Source organism: Cavia porcellus, unplaced genomic scaffold (assembly GCF_034190915.1).
Source record: "Cavia porcellus strain 051 isolate PalLab524CR breed Dunkin Hartley unplaced genomic scaffold, mCavPor4.1 scaffold_11, whole genome shotgun sequence".
In the NCBI taxonomy this organism is placed as follows: Eukaryota; Metazoa; Chordata; class Mammalia; order Rodentia; family Caviidae; genus Cavia; species Cavia porcellus.
Window position 1 is genome coordinate 76,680,165 of NW_026947494.1, and position 23,714 is coordinate 76,703,878.

Consider the following 23,714-nt stretch of genomic DNA (forward strand, 5'->3'; position numbering starts at 1 on the left):
AATAATATGTAATGTATTGTAACTGTGTTACTATCCTGTTTTGAAACTCTTTTCATTATTTATCTGTTTTTTCTTTAAAATAAAATTTAAAAATATTAATAATAGTAATCATATAAATCCTTCTGGGAAGATACTCAGAACAGGAATAGCTGGGTCAAATGGGACCTCTAATCCTAGTTTTCTGAGGAGTTTCCACAGTGGATGCACAAATCTACACTCTCTATAGTGAGTATGATCATTATGTGTATATAAATTATACCAATAAATTTAACAAATGAGTGATTTTAAAAGACAACTTTTTTAAAAAGTCAGAGCAAAAATAATAAAACCACACAAGAATGTGAAATAAGACTTGTCAGAAGCTGGGGAAAATGTGAAGTAAAAGGTGATGGTGAGAGTGAGCGCAAAGTCGGGAGGTGAACGACAGAGTATAAAAAGCATTGAAAGCGAAGATGCAAAGTATTAAAGTGAACCAAAAAGGCCTGGAATACATAATTACAGAATTACAACAACAAAAGAGGAAGAGAAACAGACAAAACTCAGAGTATACTCAATTTATTCCTCCCTTCTCTCCCATCTCTAGAAATAAAATAGGTGTAATGAAGCAAAAATTAATGACAGACATAGTTTCACAAAACTTGCAATACAAAAAGACATAGATCTGTATATTTAAAGGAAATGTTTTTGCAGGAAAAATATATCAAATATTCCATCAAGGAAGACTTAGTGAAGTCTCTGGCATCAAAATTAGAAGGGAATATTTGGTAACTGGGAGAAAACAGGAAGTTGCTCAAAAGGGAAAAAATTCTCCCTTTTTATTACACTACTCTCTTTTAATTACGTGCTTGTAATCATAGCTATTTTGTAGGCTGAGACAGAAGCATCGCAATTCAAGGCCAGCCCACAAAACTAAGCAAGAGCTTGTCTCCAAATAAAAAAAAACTTTAAAAGGCTGGGAGTGTAGCTCAATGGTATAATGTCTGCCTAACATCTGAAGGCTCTAACTCAATTTTCTATGCAAAGACAGAAAGGTGGATGTTGAGCAGAGTGCTTGAGAAGGAGTAGGAAATACTCGCAAGAGAGGATTTGTTGAATAGAAGGAAATATAACTAACTGAACAATAACTAGAGAACTGTAATTTCATCTCCATCCTCTCTTTCTTTTTAAAGTCATTAAAATTCATCCATTATACTACCTACTTAATAAGACCTAAATAAGACTGATGGAAAATACTGAAATTAAGTAATTAACTGTGTAGTAGTTTTTGTTTTAAATATTTGACATTTTTATCCTTCCCTGGCAGTAAGATCATTATTTCTGTTTATTATTTAAGTTTTTCTGTGTCTAAGAGTATCAAATAATTATAGCTTTATATAAACTGAGTTCAGTGGGCCATGTTTTGCTTATCCTCTTCCACCAATATATTATTCTAACTGAGATTTTGCACTGTCATTACAAACCCATTGGTATGGTTAAGAATATTGTGACAGTATAAGCCACAGAGTTGAATGTTTTGTATTGGTGCAAACATGAAATATGCAAGTTAGGCAAACTCCACATTTATACAGTCAGCCTTCTAAAATGTTTTACAAAATCCAATTCATTTTTAAAACTCCAAAAAAGATGCCCTCTGATGGCCATCTCTCCAGGTCTTATCACTCCGTTATGAGTGGGGGCTGAACTGTACACCCCAGGGAGAGAGTTGCTACCCAAAATAATTGGCCTCTTTTGATTTGCTCGTTTGATTTGCTGTATCAGACTCAGAGCTGTTCTCTCAGGTCTCCTGTCTGCCAAATTGATAAAAATCTTTGATATTTTTGTATATGTGCTGCTGAATGAGCACATGGTAAAAATCTTCGAAAAAAAAAAACATTTAAAATTGGCTTAGTTCATTATTATCTGAAGACTTTTGTGTGTTGAGTGATTCCTGGCATATGTTAACTGTTGGCTTGAATGCTCATATGCCAAAACACTTAAAAGAAAATTCATAGAAGACTCTAAAGGATGAATTTAGAGTTTATCTTGAATGAATAGGATTCAAAAAGTATAAAATTGAGCTGGGGGTTTAGCTCAGCAGCATAAGTGCCTGCTTTGCAAGCATGTGGTCATGAGTTCAATCACTGGTACCAAAAAAATTACAAAAGTATAAAATTAAGTCATCATATTCATGCTGTAACTGTCTCTTTATGTAAACAGAAAAATAATGAACAGAAGAGAGAATTTTAAAGTTTTATATAAAGTCTTTTGACGAGGTGAAGTCAGGTTGTTAATCTTTACCTATTTTCAGAGTGCTATATGTACAGACAATATTGTCAGGTCCTTTCTGAGTATTTATAGATGATCCTTATGTTGTTTTTTCAGAACACTTTTACAGTAAGGACTCTGTAATGAGTGGCACAATCTTCTTAAGTATTTGGACATCATTTGTGGCTAAATGTCAGGGAAAATTGCTCACAATCACAAGCTTTCTCTTCACTGAGATTAAGTGCATTCATTACCTGTGGCAGAATCACAGTGTTTCGACAGTGTGGTTCACCAGAACTCCCATTCAAGGCACTTCAGTCATTGCTGTGAGGCAGTTAGACCTGGCCATCACCCATAATTACCCCCTTGCTCAGAAGCTGGAAGATGCTCCCAAGTGGCTCTTTTAAAAATATTTTTTAACTCTTTGTCTTCTCCCAGAAATCAACGTGCATTGAAAGATGTGGCTAAGTGTGGTTAGGTGTGTTAAGATAGATGACCATATTACTGAGTTTTTATTGGATCATTGAACACAACTGTTTGCAGTCTCACTGTTTGAATGTCCATTTTGTATGCTTTAATCCTGTAACTTGAACAACTATTTCTAAGATGACAATATGTAATCTATTAACTAGTAATTTCTTACCTTTTTTTGTAATTCTGTATTACTTGTTCCCTTAAACTGTTTTTTTTTTCTTTTTTTCCTTTAAATAAAATTTTTTTTTAAAAAAAAAGAAAGATGTGGCCTTTACGGGATTATTCTTCTTGTGAAGGCCTCAGAAGTCTATACCCCAGGACATTAGGACTGTAGTCCCTGGGAAATGCACTGAGATGAGTGTCATAGCCAAATGATCAAAGAATGCTGTAAATGCCACAATGCTCTGGGAAAATTTAGGCTTGGATGTTAACTTTGTTCTCTTTCCTACCAACGCTGGAAGCATCACTGTATTCCAGCCACTGGTACTAGATACATCAGTGTTGCAGTGACCATATAAAACCATAGACTATAACTCAGATTTTCTTTGTTACTTTTGTTTCATTTAATGACATTTGTAAATATTATTCAACAGTTTCCAACTACAAGATCCCTACTGAAAATAGTCCATTTCAAGTGTGTCGCTATATTCTCTCCATAAAACAAAAGTGTACTAGAATTTCTGCTATTTTATAACTAGCATACCTTTTAGTCCCAAAGTGGCACATATGCCTTTTATCACACCAGTAGTTTCAATTTTGAACTAGAAATTATGTCACTGATATTTAATGAGAGAAATAGAAAGTCATAAAATGACAAATAGTCTAACAAGACTAGGATTGTCCCCCTGTGGACTGAAATAAACATGAAATAAGTAGAATTTCATCTAAATCTTGTAGGCAGTTTGTTGAAGAAGAGACAGAGGACCTCTTAGATGAATATAAGGATAATTAATGCTCAAGTTGTGGCTCACAGAAGATTAACCAGAACACAGGGAGGGAAAAATTTTGGTTTGATAAAAGAGTATATGTAGTAGATTGTACGGTGTTGCCTACAGAATGAGCAGAAATGTTTGACATTGCTTATGCATAAGGAAACAAGTTTTGTTGAGTTTTGGTAAACTCAATCTATGAGTAATCAGTCTAGCCAAGGTGAACCTGATGTCCACTGTTAAGAGGTGGTATTAGTTATAAATACACCTTGTAAGTAGAAATCTCACATTACGTTTCCTGGAAATCAGATTTGGCTCATATTTTGTGCTCAGTAAATATGTGTTGAATAACTAAATAAGCCATTTAAGAGTAGAGATCCTCAAATTTTCTAATTTACTCCTAATGATGTCTAAAATTATCCAAATACCACAAAGCAAAAGGTCAAGTTGCCTTCAAACAAAATTCTTTAGATGATTCATGTCTTGTCTGACAAATGCATGCACGTTTCATCAAGCATCATCTAAAATAATGGATCAAAAATGTTAGATTATTTCCTAATGACATCAACATTTTCCCTTTTAAATCTTCAAATAAAGTTTCCACCTTTGGAGAATATGCCATACGTACTGTTATTTTCATCCTTTTCCTATTACCCTTCTCTTTGTGGACACTCTTCCTGTGAAGAATTTGTGACACCATTGCAGAAACAGAATCCAAGCCTTCATAGGCCATCTTACACCAAGAGAAGACATAAACCCTGTGAATTATCCCAGCCTCCAATCACACTTATCAGTGTCAGACATCCATCCACTTCCATTAAGGAAGAAAACAACGGACAACAGAGTACATTCTGGGTGTTAATGAACATCCATGGAATTAAACTGCTTTATTTTGATATTTGTCATTAAAAGGACCCCAGTTTTTTTCTTTTTCTTTCTCTGCTTCCCACTCACAACAATATATAAAAACTCTAGTGTAAGATATTGGTTGGATGTTGGGGCAGATTTGAGATATCAGACAAGAAAACATTTTGTTTTCTGTCTCCCTTTCATAAAGGAGGAGAAAACATTCAAGAATCTCAAGAATTAATCATAGGACAGGCTAAAGGCAACAAGATTCTTTGTCTACGTGTAGGGAAGAAGGCCCTAAGAGGAAGGTGTGAGCTGGTTTCAATGATATGAAGATATTTTCTCCCATTCCTCCATCCCTAGTTCTCTTGTGGTCTTGAGTATTTGAAGGATTGGAGAAGGAATCTGATCAAAGTATATATTCCTCTGCTGTTAGGTGATGTTGTCTGTTTTCTTTTTTGATACTCTATCTTATTCTATCCTTTTTTGACAGTGGGATGTTGAATTTGCCTATTAATTTTAACTACTACTTATTTCTCCTTTCAATTCTGTCAATGCTGGCTCATAGATTTGATTATTCTCATTTAGGTGCATACATATTTACAATGTTATATCTATTTGGTGACCTGATGCTTTTATCAGTATTTAATGTCTTTCTTTATGTCTTGTGACAACTTTTGAATAAAGTCTATCTTTGTCTTTATAAGAGTGAGTGCTTTCTCTTTTCTTTTCATTACTATTTCAAGGAATATCATTTTCCATCTTTCTTTTTGCAGCCTTCGTTTTCATCGGTAAGTCAACTTTGTCATAAAAAGTACACAATTGAATCTTGTTTTTAAAATGCTTTTAGTCATTGTATACCTTTTTATTATAGCATTTACCCATTTACATTTAAAATAATTAAAGGAAGAGACTCGCTATCACCATTTTATTCTTTTCTGTCTAATAATTATTCCACTCTTTTCCTATCTTGCAGCACTCTTCTGTGTTTCCCTCTTTTTTATTGATGCTCATATCTTTTTTTCATGGTTACTATGAATCTTACATAAAACTTCTAAACCTCTGATAAATAATAATTTATTTTAGTCTGATAACAAATGCAAAAATAAAATATTTATCTGTCAGACTATATGACAGTAAAAACATAACAATCATAAAAGCAACCTAAATCACAAAATACCCAAGAATGAATTTAACAAGGATATATAAAAAAGCTTGTAGGTTACATATGCCTTATCCAAAACATATGGAAGCATATGTGTACATGTACTAATAGCACATATATGTGTGGCTCTGTGTGTGTGTGTGTGTGTGTGTGTGTGTGTGTGTGTATGTGTGTGCTATCTTGGGACTAGGACCCATCCCAGTCACTAAAAAGGATTAAACTCTCCATGAACTGAGAGCTAAATAAACCTTCCCTTTTTAACTTTGGATGTTGGGTATTTCATCTCAACAGTGAGAGAAAAGTAACTAAGACAGAATTTACTACCAGAAGTAAGAACATTGCTGTGACTGCACTTAACTACATGGTTCAAGAGCCTCTGGGAATGGCTTGAGGGAAGAGATTGGAAAGATTTGGAGATACTGGCTGAGAAAAATAGAACTTCAGTGACTTACATTGTTTTGTATGGGAGATTCTTTTTAGAGCGCAAAGGGCCTGAAGACTGATAGAAATCCTACTAGTAAAGCCCAGGCATAAGCAGAGCATGGTGGCTCATGCCTGTAATCCCAGCACTTGCGAGGCTGTAGCAGGAGGATTACTGTGAGTTCGAGACCAGCCTGGGCTGCAAAGTGAGCTCAAGGCCAGCCTGAACTGCATAGCGAGACCCTGTCTCGAAAAGACAAAAAAAAAAAAAAAAAAAAAAAAAAAAAAACAGGCATAAGAAGTTTCTGCTGAGAAGAAGGAATGTATTGGCTTTTGGTCTCTAGATGTTACTATATGGCTTGGTAGAAAGGTTGCCTGAATTTCACTCATGTCCAATGACTCTGCCTTAGACTGAGATTAAAGGCAACAGACTAATCTATCAGAAGAAATTTCAAGGCAGATCAATGGTGAGGTGTTGGCATAGCTACTTTTGGGGACTTTTAGCTGGATTTATGGTGAGAATCAAGAGCAAAAACCTCATCATAATGATTTAACACACTGTGAGTTTGGCCAGAAAGGAAACTCCAGTAAGGTTCAGGACTGCAAGGTTAGAGCAGAGGATATGTTGATTGCTGTTAAGTACAGGGGAATACAAAAGATGGCCTGAGGGCAATATAAGCAGCAAGTTTCTACCCTTTGAAATACCAGGGTTGCAAAGATTCAAGACTTCATTTGAGAAGACAGCCCCAGAGTACCATGTTCCAGAATGGCAGCAGCCTAGAGACTGGGTTCAAAGTGCTCAGCAATCCAGGCACTCAAACCCTACAGTCAAGAGAGAAGGAAGGCTGACTGCTGCCCCAGCTGGTGGCAGACTTTGATGTCATCAATGTGGTGCTAGTTTAGGTGCACACAGAATGCAAGAGTTGTGGGGTTAGGAAGGCTTCTGCTAGATTTCAGAAGAAAGCTTGGACGACTGCATTGCGCCCCTGAGAGGTAGTGTGTGAGCTGTCAGTGTGAAACCAAGGTGCAGTAGATGCCCCAGAAGTTTAGAGAATCCAGGAACATGGGTTGTCTGAGTAAACCTGCAAGGGGGCAGCAAAGCAGGCCTGGAAGAGAAACCATGAGGGCAACAACCATCAGAAGTGCTATAGGAGTGAAGTCACTTGCTGCACATGGAAATACAGGACTTAATGTTTGCCCTGATGAATTTTAGGCTTGCTCTTGACATGGCAAAAGTGACTCCACTTTTGTTTTAGGACTTCATTTTAGTTTGTAGTTAACCTTTGGATGAACTCACTCCTCAAAACCCTCTCCCAGTTAACATGAAACCCACAAGGGAAGAACAAATTGTGACATCAAACAACAGACATGCTGACCCCTGCCTGTATTCTGTTTGATTAATGATCCAGATGCTTGAGAAAGAACTTATAGTACTGTAAAATTCCAAGAGAAGTACGACATTTTCTACAATTACCAAGGAACTTTTAAAATGTATAAATACCCTGGGAATGAAGGTGTCACAGTTAGTGTCTTGACTGCTGCTAATCCCCATCAACCAGCGAATAAATCTCGCTTGTATCTGTTCTCAGCCTCTATGAGTGTCTCTCCCATTTCTGTTGCAACACTTTGATCCTATTCCTTTGTATTTCCCTGTTCATAACTTTTGGAATAGAAATGCTTATCTTGTGCCACTGAAAGTTGGAAATGTGTCACTTTCTTTTCATTTGTACAGTGGATCACAGCTAACAGTTTGCCTTACCTCTCAGAAGAGACTTAAGACTTGGATATTTTAGCAATTCTGAAAATTTTAGCCCTTTGTCAACTCTTGAAGATGGACTAAATGCCTGTTGCATAAAGGGATATGCATAAGTCTTTGATGGGAGCCAAGGACAGAATGTTATGGTTTGTGTCTCAGTGTCTCCCCAAAGCTTCATGTAGTCATGGAGAAGGGAGTTTTTTGGAGGTGGCTGAATCTACAGTTTGTGATTGGTTCATTGTCTAGTGTTGAGATTGGGGATGTGAGTGCTATATCCACCCTAAAGTGAGTGGCCTGCATACATTATACATGAGGAAAAGAGGCTTACTCTTTCCTTTTTCTCTTACTGCTTTTGCTGTCTTCTGCCACCCCAGCTGCCAAGAATGGTTGCGCCTGTGCCACCTGCCCCTTTGCCTTGGAGTCAGAGGAGTATGGACTAAAACCTCCACAAACTGTGAGCTAAATTAACCTTTCCCTCTTTAACTTTGGGTATTTTTTTCTCAGCAATGAGAAAAATAACTAAGACATTAATTATAAGTGTATAAAACTTTATATGTGACAAACTTTTGGCACTTCCAGAGGAAAATACAGAAAGCTATCCCTATGAAAACAAAATAGGAAAGAATTTCTTAACTAAGATGCAAGAAGGCTGGAAAATAAAGAGGAAATGTAGATAATTAGGTTATTAAAAATTTTAAACTCTATAAAATGAAAGATTTTTATAGTAAAAAGACAAGCCCCATTGAGAAAACATTTTCAACACATATATGGTTATTACATATATCTGAAGAATGTTTGCATGTCAATATAAAAATAAAGAAAATAAAAAACAAATTCAGACACCAATAAATGTAAAAAATGTTTAATTAAACTAGTTGGAAGAAAATACAAATTTAAATATCAACAGAATAACAATTTATGGTATATTCACAAAAATTTTAAAAGCTTAACAAAATCAAATTTTGAAGTGTATGTAATGAAATGAAAATTCTTGATACTCAGGAGATATATTCAATATGTTTTAGGTGTACATATATTCTAAGATGCAGCATTCTAATTCCAGACACATATTTCAGAGAAATTCGGTTTCTAAGGTGATATACACAAAAAAGTTTTGCTCTAATATTTGTAGTATTTTTTTAAAAAGCACTGTGAGTTGGTTCAGTAACAGGACATCATGAAAGACTTTTCTAGGGTTTGGGAAATTTCCATGAACAGAATAAATAACCTACGGTATATTCACTTACTTAAACACTAATCAGAAATTCAAGTGAACAGAGCCAAACTACAAATAGTAATGTAGATAAATCCCCCAAAATAATGAATAATAAAGTACATGCTGCAGAAAGGTCAGTATAACTGATATAATTTCTAGCATTTACATTTGAGATAGGAATGCTGGGAGTACATCCCAAGTGAGTTACACCAATATCAATGGCTTATATAAAATAAGCTTATACCTTTCACTGCTTTTAAAGTAACTTATTCACTTCCTGAATATGTCTACTCAGTAAAGTAATAGTTCTAAAGCTGTATTGTACTAATTGTCTCCACTTTTTTCATGCTAAATCACTGTGTTGCTGCATCAATATGTGTCCAGGAAAATAGAACAGTCTTGGTGATTATATTAAAACTCTCAAGGCAGAATTTTTCATATAAACTTATTCTCAAAGGGACACTAACACCTCAGCACAAGGTTCAAGATCTGATGTCTCATAAAACCCCATTTTAAGCTAGCATAAAAATTGTGATATTAGGTACATAGTTTGATAGTCCACAATTTCTAATTTATTGTTATAAAGAAGCAGTATTTCTAAACTGAGAGTAATATCGTCTTATAAAATTCATGTGTGTAGTATCGCTTGGAAATATTGTAAGATATCTTAAGAAAACTTTTATAAATTATAAGCTTGCTTTTAGTGAAAAAAAACTGTTACCTGATAAAAATAATATTTGAAATTCATAGTATCATGCCTGTAGAGTAAGTTGTTGCCAGACAGCCCAATATATTCAGTGTTATCTGAGAGAGAGAGAAAGAGAGAGAGAGAGAGAGAGAGAGAGAGAGAGAGAGAGAGAGATCCTACAAACAAACGGCCTTCTTCGCATGTTATCAGTATCTTGAGAGTTGTAGGAAAAGAGCCATTGCCTTTTTTATCACTACATGTTTACCTTAACTTTCAACTACTAAACACAACTTAGTACATTTGAAAATGCCTTAAGATCTTATTTCCATAGAAGTAGCACAAGTCCTACAGAGACTAAACGCTCAGTTGAAAGTTTTATTACTATTGTAAAATACTTGAATTCTTAAAAGATTGATGTAGAAATAAGAATTATATATGTAATTAGAATATTAGAATATATATATGCATGCTCTACTACACAAGACATCTCCTTTACTAGAACAGCTTGAAAACTACAATTATTATCTACAAGTCACTAAATGGGCATGCATACCTAACAAAACTAACAGGAATGTCTTGAGGATTTTTCTGTTTAAGACTAGGAAAATCTATGATGAATTATGTTTCTCTCACCACAGAATAAACCTGTGACTAGAATATTCATGCTTTTCTGATCTGGATCTTCCTGAAGACTGTATCTGCATTATTCACACAGGTGTTATCTTTAATCATTACAGGGATCTTAGGAGGCAGTTACATTCAAAAGCTTATGTTGCACATGAGCAAAGCTAAAATCTGTGATGTTAAATACTACCAAGGGACACATTGTTAGTAGGTGATGGTAGGACTCAAACCCTGTTCTTTTGATAATAGTGTTTCTCAACACCTTTATACTTTAAAAAATATGGAGAATTTCTGTCTATGAAAGTCATATTTACTCATGTTTACCATATTGGAAAGGAAATGCAAAAACATGTGTATGTTTTAAAATCAATTTATATTAACCAAATAGTATATTTTTAATAGAGATAACTTTTCCAAAATAAAAAATAGTGAGAAGTGAGGCACTATCTTGTATTTGTGCAAATATTTTAAACATCTTGTTTAGTAGAATATGGTTGGAATCTCACATTTGGTTCTGCATTCAATCTTGTGCCATATGTCATGCTGGTTGAAGTACATGAAGCAAATGCTTATGGGAACGTAGAACACTGAAGCATCCCAATCTTATTAGTTTTTAATATTGCTTTCTCTAAGATGAATCCATGTACCAGAGTCTGAGCATCTCTAGGAGACAAAAACATGGAAGAGAAACTGCCTTGAAAAAACTAAATATCCTGTGACAAATTTAGCCTTTCACAATTGTTCCCTGAGACTGCCCCCCATAAATGATTCCACAAGCTCCCTCTATTTCTTCTTCTTTTTTAACACCCCAGTTCTTACATGCCTTACATTTTTTACCCAACTCTATTATAACACTTATCACTCTCTTGTGAAACTGTTGTTTGCTTATCATTGCTCTACCAGGTGCCGTTAGACTACAAAGTAGACAACCACAGGGACTGTGCCATTCAGCTCTATAGTTCCAACTCCTAACACAGTGCCAAACAATGGAAATGTATTGAGAGTACTTCTGTGAACAAAATGCTAAATGAAGGAATATGTAGCTAATTCAAGTCAATCTCATCTCTACTTAAAATAAAGCTACTTTACACTTCATGTTTCTCCATAACTCCTAAGGCTGCAGCATCTTCCTTTTGAGATGTTCCCAAATGGTCATGCATGGTCAATCCTATCCCGTGATCCCCACAGGATCTCTAAAGAAATATTTATCATCTAGTCTCTTCCTCTATCATCATGTGCTTTAAGGAAATAAGATAAATATGCAGGGTAACTCAAATAATAATAATCATATGATACAAAGCACAATCTTCTGATTCAATTTTGCATTTTCTCCACAAATGAGAGTTCAAAACATTGAGATGAAAAAGGCCTTATATAAGAGGTATTTTCCTTTAAATAATAGAGTAAACCAATTTGATGTCAGATCAATAATTCTGGAGCTTGTTTCATCTCCAGGGAAGTACACGGGCCCTGATATTGGAGAGGTACCTATCATCAACCCCATTAGCTCCATCTCCACCTGAATTCTTTTCAGGACACCTTGCCAGAAAAAATATCAGCCATATTTTCCAAGGTTCCTTGTGTGTGTGATTTGCAAACAGAAAATGTAAATGCATTCACACAATCACTCTTTGAAAAATAATCAAAACTATATATTAAAGTAAAATTCTAAAATAAAACAAAACCATTTTCATTTCAACTAGTTTCACACAGGAAAACTTGAATTTCTCTTTTTATTTTCCTGTGAAGATAAATGATGCCACTATTTTTGATATCAATGAGACCCACTATTTTTGTGATCAATGTGTAATTGGAAAGATAAGTGCAAAGTGAAGTAGAAAATACATGCTATGAATCCCTGGGTGGCACAGAAGTCAACTTGAAGAAACCAACGTAATTATAAGTAGTGTTGCTTAGACGTTCCATCCTGGTTATTTATGCTCATCAGAGAAGAGTGGTGGAAGTAATGGAAAGTTTCAAACAAGTAATGAGCCTATCATAATTTTTACTCATTTCTCAGAGTCAGAAAAACTACAAAGCACACAAGATGAAAATAGTGAGATTGAGGAGAAGATGGCGAATTGATAGGTAGCTGGGTGGAGAGCCTATGTGGGATAAACAGCTCAGATGCTGGAATTTCACAATATGGAGAAGGCTGGACGAGTGAAGAGGTACTCTCATGAATCCAAAAGGAAACTGAAGGAAAAAGAAAAATAGGAAGAGGAAGGAAAAAATGTGAGTGGATGGCTGGAGCCTGACTCACTCACTGAGACTGCTCCACACTGTGCTGGGAGTGCCAACGAGTCAGGAAATTCAAGGTCACGCTGAAGCCACGGCTGCCGATAACGGGAATTGGTGAGTCCTAGGCCCTCGGTAGGAGGATGTGGCTCATCGTGGAGTAGAGCCAAGGTGGAGAACTATAATAATAGTTCATGGTGAGTGCTGGAAATTGGGTCCTGCTGCAGGTGTTGCTGGCTGGAAGACATCTTGGAGTGGGGCAGAGCCCGGCGCCATGGTGGCATCAGTCAGCTGCCCTGGCCCGGAGAGGACTGGTGGGACCTGCTGGGGCTGAGGCACACCCCTGGTTGGGACCTAATAGCCTGGGATGAAACTATCCCGACCCTGTGACATCCACCGATGCACAGCCTAATTTGCTGAAGGCACTCGGCAGTTGACTGGCTCAGAGAAGCGGGGCCAGCATGCATCGTCCCTGCATCCACCTCAGATAACAGCAAATTGGAGAGGGCATCAAAGCCCCAGTCAGTATACTCGGAAACACTGTAAGCAATATGTAGAGGGCCAGAGACCTCCACTACACACTGGTCTGAAAGAAACCAGAAACATGACAAGAGATAGAAATAAGAAAAAAACTCCAACCACTGACCCTGGGAAAATAAGCCCAGGAGAGGTAAATACAAAAGAGAACCAGTGAAGCAATCATGCAATATTAGCCACAACATCAGCAGACATAAAGAAATACCTTTGTGACCTCATAGATGAATTTAAAACTGAAATTCTAATCCAAGTGAGGCAAGATATAAAAAGATATTGTTCAATTCTGACCAGTGTTGTTCTATTGATATGTTCTTTTTTATCTCAATCTCCCTCCTCCCTTTTTTAATTAATTTATTTCTTAGTATCTTTTAATTAAGGGAAAACTAAATTAAAAATAGTGGGATATATTATAGTAACTTTTTTGTTTTCCTATTAACCTAATTTGAACGCCTGTATTGTTCTCCACATCTTGTTCTGACTGGTTTTATTATATTCTGTTTTGTTTAATAGTATCAAATTTGAGGGCAACCACTTTGAAGGCAACCAGATATTCTATGATGCCCATTATGGTTTGACTATTATCTTCTTTGGAAGTACTGCAAGGTTTCCAATGTGGGTTTTATTGGTCTTGTTCTGTACTTTTTGTTCAATTCTTTTATAGCAGCTGATATAGGCAACTCTTTTTAGAATAAGAAGAGGCATAATGGTAACCATTGTTGATCACCTAGCAATCTCTTTTTGCATTATATACTGTGTCCATCCTGCTAACTGTCTCTGTTTTGCTTTGTCACATTGGTTTGTTCTTTGTTCTGTTTTTTTCTTTTCCTCTTCAAAGAAAGTTATAAGAACTGTGGGAGTAATGGAACCCAAAATGTGTGATTGTTAGCTTAAAAAAGAGAGGAAAGAAAGTGATCTAAAGGATACAACTGCAAGTATATTTAAGTGTGTAGGATAAAAAAACATATTACTGAGTTTTTGTTGGATCATTGAACAGAACTGTCTGTAATCTCACTGTATTAATGTCCACTTTGTATGCTTTAATTTTGTAATCTGGACAACTGTTTCTGAGATGACAATATGTAATCTATTAACTAGTGAATTCTTACTGCATATTTTTTCTCTTGAAATTCTGTATTACTTGTAGCCTTTTACTGTTTTGTTTTGTTTTTCTCTTTAAATAAAAAAGATATAAAAAGATTAATTAAAGAAATTCTAACCGCTCCCAAGAAACACAGATGGAAGAATGGAGGAACCCAGAAAAAGAAGAGAAACCTTTGGTGAAGAATATAAACAAAAACTAGAATATATGAAACAGATCCAAAGAGGTTACCAGGAAACTAAAAACTCCATTGAAATCTGGCAAAATGACTTGACAGAAACTAAAGTTAGCCTTTTGAAACTTGAAGAGAGATTTATAATGTGTAATCATGAAAGAAAAGATCTCTTAAAAATAACAAGGAACCAGGAAGAAACAATTCAAAGGAAAAAAGACAACAAGAGGATCTATAACTTAAGAATAAAAAACATGAGCGAAGAAGCAGGAGTAACCACAAATGAATTACAAACACTATTCACAGATATAATTAAGGAAAACTTCCCAAGCATAGGAAAAAGAAATGATATCCAGATAAATGAGACATACAGAACTCCAACCAACTACAACCAAAACATATCTACACCCAGACAAATAATAATCAAGATACCAGAAATCCACCACAAGAATAGAATATTAAAAGCAGCCAGGGAAAAGAAGCAGATCACCTACAAAGGAAAAGTCATCAAAATAATGACAGACTTATCAACACAAACTCTCAACTTGAGAAGAGCCTGAGGGGAAATAGTCCAAGCCCTGAAAGAAAAAAACTCCAACCCAGATTGATGTGCCCTCCAAAACTCTCCCTCAAAATTAATGGTGAAATAAGATGTTTCCAAGACAAGGAGGAACTGTGGGAGTTCAATGGCCACCAATCCAACCCTACAAAAAATACTGAAGGACATTTTAGAGAGAGAGGAAAAAAAAATACCAGAATTCTAGCAACAGTAGCAGGGAGGTCTCAATAAATGGGACAGACAGGGGAATGAAGGAGAAAAGTGAACAAATAATAGCAGAAAAATAGGATAGAATAGATGAGGCAGAGAAAGTAGGCTATAATGTTTAATAGAGATAGCCTTGATACACTAACAAAAAGAAACACAGGCAGAGTAGACTAGGAGGCAGGATCCATTGAGATGCTCTAAATAGGAAATATACTCAACCTGAAAGAGGGTTAATAAACTGAAAGTCAAACATGAGAAAACGATGCTCTATGTGACAGGGAACCAGAGAGAAATTGGGACAACTCGTCCAGCAGCCACAGATAGGCTGGAAAGTTATTACAATTTTGGGCAGTGTAGAACTACACAGCTGGGAGGAAGTAAAACTTTGTGGCTTTAAATAAGTAAAGGAGTACAACTCAAGATCAAGCTCAGGGGTAAAAAGGTTCAGCAACACTCAGATAGATAATGGGTTGATCCCCTAGTCTAAAAACTAAAGGAGCTAGTGGGACCCAAAATATACAAAGCATCCCCTGAGAAGGGGAAAGGTGAGGAATTGTCTAAAAAAAGAAGGCAGAGGACATTGTTAATAGTGTATCAGGATCTAAAAGCCACAGTAGTCTTATCGCTCTGTTTAGTTTGATTTTTATTTTGTTCCGGTCTGTCTACTCATACTAGATTTGAGGGCACAGACAGCTATCCCAAAAATAGCAGGCTATACCACAGTAACTATCCTTAATTTCCTTACTAACTTAAACTGAGGTCCTGTATTACTTACATTGTCTTACTGTGACTGATCTTATTTGAAGCTGGTTTGTTAGACAGCTGTTTTGCCTTGACTGACTTTATTTGAATTTGGTATGCTTGATAGTATCAAGAGTAGAGGCAACTACTCTGAAGATGACAAGATGTAATGAGATACACATTCCGGTTTATTATTAACTGCTTTCACAATCCTACAATGTCTCCAACATTGTGTTTTTATTAAAATAGCTATGTAATGTTATGTTCAATTATATTATGCCTGATGATATGGATAATTATATTGAAAATAACAAGGGAAAGCATAGTAACTACTGTAGATCACCTAATATTGTGGTTTTATATGTCTTTTTTGTTTCATGTTTTTGTAGGAGTTTGTTTTGTTGTCTTGTTATGATCTATTTTTCCCTATAATACAGAAAGGATAGATATACATGTAGAGATTCACACATGGGGAGAATTTCTAAACTGTTTATGGGAACAGATTATATAATGCATGGTGTAATGAACAGATACTCTGAAGAAGAAGAGACACTAAAATACTCGGTGCTAATTCTGTAGCATTATGATATAAAATCTAGCAATACTAATATTCACTGTTCAGAGTGATATTAGTCTAGGCTCTTGTGTTCAATTTCAGCATCTGTAAAGATAAGGACAGCTACTACAAAGAAAATGAGAGACATAATGGCAGTCATTATTGATTTCCCCAATGTCAGGCCTTGAAGACCTAAAAAGCCTCCATCATCCTGTAATGATTTGATTAGTTCTATAATGTTCAATATGTATTCAATGTGTATGAAGGTGGGGACAACTATTTGGAAGAAAACTAGAAACAATAAGATAAACAGTAAAGATCTCCAGTGGACTTGCTTTGAAATCTGTGTTTCTTCAAATTGTTTCCTTATGATCTGTTTTGTTCTGTTTTGTTATGTTTAATCTTACCCTTTTTAAAATAAAAAAAAAAAGAACACAGTGAACACTCATTGTCACGGTTTATGTCAGTGGCCCCTAAGCCTCATGCAATTATGCATTTGTGACTGGCTCATTGTCTAGCACTTGGAATGGTGGTGTGAGTGCTACACCCATCTGGGGGTGGAGCCAGGATATGATGTAAGGGTGGAAAGAAGGTGTGTCTCTCTCTCTCTCTCTCTTGCCAGTTTCCACCTTACTATTTGCAGCTGCCACAAACTACAGACCCGCCATGCCACCTTGCCTTGGAGCCAACTGAGTATGGACTGAAACCTCCAAAAACTGTAAGAAATAAACCTTTCCTTTCTCAACTTTTGACATCAGATATTTGGTCTCAGTGACCAGTAAAAAGTAACTAAGACACTCATTCTTCAGCCCATCTTATAGTCAGTGATTGGTTTAGACATTTGTCTTTTCCCAGTTATCTGGAATCCTGCTGGCTGCCTTGGATTGCCTGTTTTCATCTAGAATGGTACATTGGATTTGTGTTTTTCTCCCTGTGTCACTCAGATAGAGACTTCAATGATCTGTCTCTAGTTTCAAGGAGAAAGTTGGCCTCTCTCATTAATGCAGTCTCCTTTATGCTTCCTTCCAGTCCTGGGTTAATCTTGAGCAGAATGAGCAGTACAGAACTCACAGATTCCAGTGTGCCTGACCAAAGGGCAGGAAAGGCCTGTTCCTACAGCTGAGCTTCTTCATGTGACTTGGGCCCTCCACACTGCACAATAATGAAGCATTTGATGAAATTACAGTGAGTAGTACAAACAACAACATTAATATTTTTGAAAACTGGCACGCCATGAAAACCTCAATAAAGATTTTTATTGTACAACAAAGGCATCAGAAACAAGAGCATTGTAAAGTGTTCTAGTTCTCTGTACCAAATGTGGTTATCAATGTAAAAAAAGAATGGCTTTTTAGACACCGTTTCTAGTAAGTAAATTATTGGGTAGGTTTCTGAAAGGACAGGCTTTAGTCACCACATAGCTAAACTATAGAGTTGTGTGAAGACAAGAAAGCAGCCAGCTAGCTTTCAGAACACTGTCTAAGATAATGTGTTACATTGGCATAGAGCAACTCTGTAGAGAACATTCTCTGGGAAGTCCTAAAAAGCCTACAAAACCTCAAAATTTACTCAAGAACATTTGGAGAAGAAAAAATAAAGGCCCCTATCTAGGAGTAAGTTAAATGCCTTATCTAAAAGGTGAGATTCATTAGGTCGTGCAGAGTAACACAAGTTCAAAGATACATAAAGTGGTTGGTGAGTATCATTTACCTCCTGTTAATAATTTCAGCTAAATATCATTTTATCATGAGACTCTCACTAATCTGATAACCTGTTCTCACTAATCTGATAACCTCTCACTAATCTAATAACCCATCTTCATTCTCATATAATCCTTATAATTACTTTTCACTACTTTTATTAAACACTAAGTTTATTTACCATCTGTCTCATCCATTGTCTTGCAAATTACCTGATGGCATGACACTTAATAAGTATTTATTGATTAAAAGACTAGATGAGAGTATTGGCAGCAAGCAATGGGTACACCAGAGAAAGAACAGGTCTGCATCTCCCAGGATCCAGCCATGTTGGAACTTGGGGGCCCAGACAGGAAAGCAATGAGCCCCCTTCCTGGTAAGTGGTGGCAAGAGCGAGCAGCAGGTGCACCAGAGAGAGGACAAGTCAGTGTCTCCAATGAGCCTCCTGGCGCGTGGGCTGAGAATCAAAGGTCCCCCCGTCCCCCAGTTAGCAACTGGATGGTGTTGAGGACAACTAGAGTTGATAGCAACTAAGGTACACAAAGCAACTAAATGCTTGTGTTGTTTGGTTGATTATGCTGACCTGAGGCCAGAGGTCTGAGCATCTTTTGGGAAGATGATCGTATGCAATACAGCAAATATGGGGGATTTTCTTTTATCTTCTCTTTAAAGGCCAATATTGTTTTCACTGTTTTGCTTTGTTCTGATTGTTTTTGCTCTATTCAATATTCTATTTTGATTGTATAGTGTTCAGTATTTGGTTTGATTTTACTATGCCTGATTGAATGGACAACTATTGTGAAGATAACAAAATACACTATGGTACCTACTGCTGTTATCCTGGAATCCTGCTCTAAAGTTCTGTACCAGTTTTACTGCATTGTCTTGATTGGCTTTGTTCTGTCTTGTTTTGTTGTATTTTACTATCTCAAAAAAAAATTAAAATTAAAAAAAGATGAGTGAGTCAGTTGTTATTGAGTACATGCTTTGCTTATTATATGGATAAAAAATCTTAATATTATCTCTATATTTTTCTTATCCTCTAACTTCATATGAGTGACTATAAGAGCATGCTAGTACTTCACACAAAAAAATACCACCTGAACAAGTTGCTGCTACATCTCATGATACATGCCTGTAATCTTAGTACTCAGGAGGCTGAGGAAGGAGAGTCAATGCAAGTTTTGAAGCCAGCCTGGGCTACGTAATGAATTCAAGTATTGTAGTCAGGAGGTGGAAGTTCTTGATTAATTTACAGAATGCAATTTGGATTCTACAGAGGCACAAGCTCTCATTCCCAATAATCCTTATACAACATTTTAGCAAGGTTTCTAGCTCCTTGCTACGGCACCTCTACTCCAATATTTTCACCAGTAAGGCTTACCAAAGTAACCCAGCAGCTGGCACAATCACATTGAGTAATTTGTAATTATCTACAGATTAAAGAAGAAAAGAAATAAAAGCACAAAAAGAGAAGCATTTAAATAATTTCTTCATGCATTGAAATATTCATAATGTAAATTCTGTAAGATGAATGATTCTTAATTCATTAGTTTGAAAGCTTTGGGATTGTTAAATGTATCTCATCTGTGTAGTATTTATAATATATTATTTAAATAACTTATGTACATAGTCCACTGATTTATTATTTTTATCTTTTTATGCTTGCTTCATTCCTCAGTCTGTATCTCCTAGAAATACCAAAAAAAACTTGATGATAATCAGTAGTTGCTTATTTTGTGGTCACATAAAATAATTGTTTTTATTTTGTGCCACTTTTGCATATCCTAGTATATTATAAATCTAATTGATTCAGGGACAATATTGGCATGGTTCACTAAAAATTTCATCTATGTTCCCAAGTCAAAATTTTCTACATTCCATTTCCTTTGTTTTTTCTCACTACTTGTAACACTAAATAAAATTCCAAAATATCTACTGATGCTTAAAAACAATTCTTGAAGAAATTTTAAGATTTAATTAGTTTGAGTGGCATCAGTGACACAGTGCCTAGGAATCTTTGAAAATGCTTTCCATTCTAAAAGCAATTACACAAAACTGGCAAAAATTGTTGGAATCAATATTTTTAGCATTCTGTAAATTAATCAAGAACTTCCACCTCCTGACTACAAAACAAAGGGTCTTGACAACCTATGCTAGGTTCATAGTGTTGTGAAGGAATAACTTTCCCTGTTTTGAAATCAGTATTGCTTCTTTGTTCTGCTTACTCACATGTGTCAAAGACCCTGGGATCAGCCTCCCAATCTTTCAGGATTTCAGAACCCTTAAGGAGGGACAAGGATCCTTCTGCTGCAGGTTGGTGCCAGTCATCCACATCAGCTACTGGGTAGATCCGCTGGTTCCTTAGATCTGCTGAAGGACCAACATGTTCCAAGGAACAGGATTTTGTGTATTCCCTCTTCTTTCCTCCTGTAAGCTGAACCTAGTGTGTTTCTGTTCTCAGTGAGCTTGAATCATGGTTTGATTTCATTCTTGTGTGGTACTTAACTTTGGTTGTAAAATAGAAAAACATAAAGAAACTCTGGTAGTGCTAGAACCCTAAGAGTCTGCAGTGGTGGCGGTAACCCAGCAGCTAGCAGGAGTGGCTGAATGTGGTCGGGAGGCAGAAAGGGCCTGCTTCACCTGCACTGCATAGAACTTCAGTCTAGCTCCACCGCGGAGCCACCTCCCTGCCTCTTTCTGATTTCCGAGATTCTCATGACCCTAGGCTCCACTGCATGAGAGCAAAGAGATGGACTTTATTGGAGATCTTAGAAATATTGCCAATATGTCTGACATTCAAGAAGCTGCTAAGTACCTCCTGGGTGTTAACCTTCATGAAAACCAGAGATCTGTATCAGTGACAAAAGAACGTGGCACCAAAGACGAGTCTGAGCATCTCCAAGTCTCTATTGGTGCCACTATGCCCACTGGCTTTGAGCAAACAGCTGTGGGTGAAATCAAAGAGAAACTGGGGTCATGAGGCAAAATCAGCAAAGATGGGGGCAAAATATATTTTGACATTTCAGAAGAAAGTCTGCTGCAGGCTCATTGTCTAAGATCAGTTGATACCTTATTTGTAGTTGTTGAAATTTAAAGATTTCCAGCTCAAAACAACAACGGAAGAAACTCTGAACAATTTTGAAGATTAGGCTGGGAAACTCCCATGGTCAGATCCTTTAAAAGTATGAGAAATTAACATTTGTTTCAAGGGGGAAAAAAGAAAAGAAAGATGAATCTGAATTCAAATAAACACAAAATTGTAAACAGACAAGGAGATAAATTAGGTGAGAGAGATGCTAGAGGATTTATCAATAATGCTTTAGATTCATGTATTCTAGACTACCAAAGAGGGGATATCAACATTAGGAGGTGATGACCTGGAATCTTCCAAAAACAAAAATGATGAACATTGCAAAGAAAAATTGAGCCTCAGGTGTTAAATGTTAGAGTCGCATGCAACAGGGCAGGAGAGAAACATTGCTTTACCTCAAATGGGGCTGCAAGAGATTTTGAGGGTGCTGTTCAAGATCTTTTTAAGTGACATGACCAACTTGGTTGTGAAGGTTCTTTAGAAATGGCTGTGGGCACTGCATTACTTGAGGAAAGTCTACCAACTCTTGCTCATGAGATGCTCATGCTCTGTGCACCTCAAGCTACTGATACACTAGTTTTTATGATGTGTGGAACAGGAACAATACCAATAGAAGGGGCTACTGGATGTTTTAATTAGTAGCAGGTTGCTGGTAATAATAGTCCACTGACTGTAAAAAGAGCAGCCAATAACATCTCATCTTTATTGACCAAGAGCCAGATTAAAGAAAGCAAACCTTCCTGGGGTTTGCCCATTGATTCTGTGTGGTGAGATAGCCAAAATCTTCCACTGAAAACTGGCTCTGTGGATACCACTGTGCTAGATATGCCATTTGGAAAAAGAATGGGCTCCAAAAAAGAGAAACTGGATTCTTCATCCAGCTTGTTGGGGGAGATGAGCTTTGTCTGTAGACCTGGACAGGCTGAGCCATACTCCTTATCCAGGACAAGAAGTGCTTTGCCACAGCATGATCTGGAATGTACGGCTTACTCTCTGGGAGAATATCAGAGGTGTTCATGCTGCATGCAATTTGTCTTCTGAAATGAACACCTCAAACTTTTGTTCACTGTTCAGAGCAAGATGAACAAAGAGAGACACATTGGTAGTAAACAAAGACTAATGGTTAGTAGTTTTTGTTTTTCCCAACACTGGAAATATCAGCATGAAGAACTTGTTTCGAGAGAAGAAAATTAACAGAAGTGTGGTCTGCAGTATTGGAAGCAGCCCAAAGTTCTTTACCTTACATAGCAAAAATGTGACTATATGTGACTTAATTTAAAGAGAAAGCAGAGTCTTTCAGGGCTTTTCCTTCTGTTTTGAGGGTGTTGTGGCAATTGCACCCCCACTAGGGATTCAGTGAAGGATCCTGGCACTGAACTATCACCCCCAGCTCTATTTCTGCAGTACTGGGGTTAAACCCAAGGCCTTTCTGTTCTATTTTTATTTTTAGGTCTGTGTCTTGATAGGTTGGTGAGGCTGAACTTCAACTTGTGGTCCTCCTGCCCAAACCTCCACATTAATAACTTCTTTAAAATGCTGTACAGATGATTACTGAAAAGCTTACTAAAATACTCTGAGGTCTAATTTTAGGACACTATTTCCAGGCTTTATAGTGTGTTTTCTGCTGTGTGAAGTGGAAAACCACCTTGACCTATATGCAAAGCTGAGAACAGAGTCATGAGATCTGAGGCCACTTCACACGGCCCATGCAATTTTGCTCTTTATAACTCACATTCTCTTTATCTCACTTTCAAAGAAAAGGTATTCTTATACTTTGTGATAATGTTTGTCCTATAGCAAGATGAAATTTCACAGAGCCTATAGAAAAATTTAACACCTGCTTTTAAAATATGCATAGCTTATTCAGCTTAATACACAGATCTACAACAGGACTAAAATTTATGAAAGGAGTTATGAATATTGTTACTACCAATACAAGGTATTTTTATTTGTGAAGAATAGCAGACACCAGGATTCTGGGGGATTTAGCTCAGTGGTGCAAGCGCCTGCTTAGCAAGTGTAAGGTCGTGAGTTCAATTCCAGGTACCAATAAATAAATAAATAACAGAAACATGGGTAGATGAAGTAAGGGACCAATAAATAAGTAGATTTTGTTTACAATATAGAAACGCATGTGTTTGTTTTAAAATACCAACATGAACCTGTCAGAAATTCTTTTTTGTTGTTGTTGTTGGTCAAAGATGAGACACAAAAACTGATGTATCTGTGAATGAAAAATCCATCTAGGCTGTGAGTGGTGGCATACACCTATAACCCCAGCACTTGGGAGGCTGAGGAAAGACGGTCACCATGAATGAGCTTGAGGGCAGCCTGGGTTACAAAGTGAGTTCAAGGCAGCCTGAAGTTGATCATGAAATGGTCTCGCACAGACAAAAATTTTCTTTATTTGGGAGTCATGGAAGTTTCATACTATTTTTGGTCATCT

The 23,714-nt window shown here is 36.5% G+C and overlaps 1 pseudogene; it reads left to right on the top strand.

The window, feature by feature from the left end:
- Positions 1-20,962: 20,962 nt before the first annotated feature.
- LOC100717078 (tRNA (guanine(6)-N2)-methyltransferase THUMP3-like) lies at positions 20,963-22,374 on the top strand (annotated as a pseudogene).
- Positions 22,375-23,714: the final 1,340 nt, after the last annotated feature.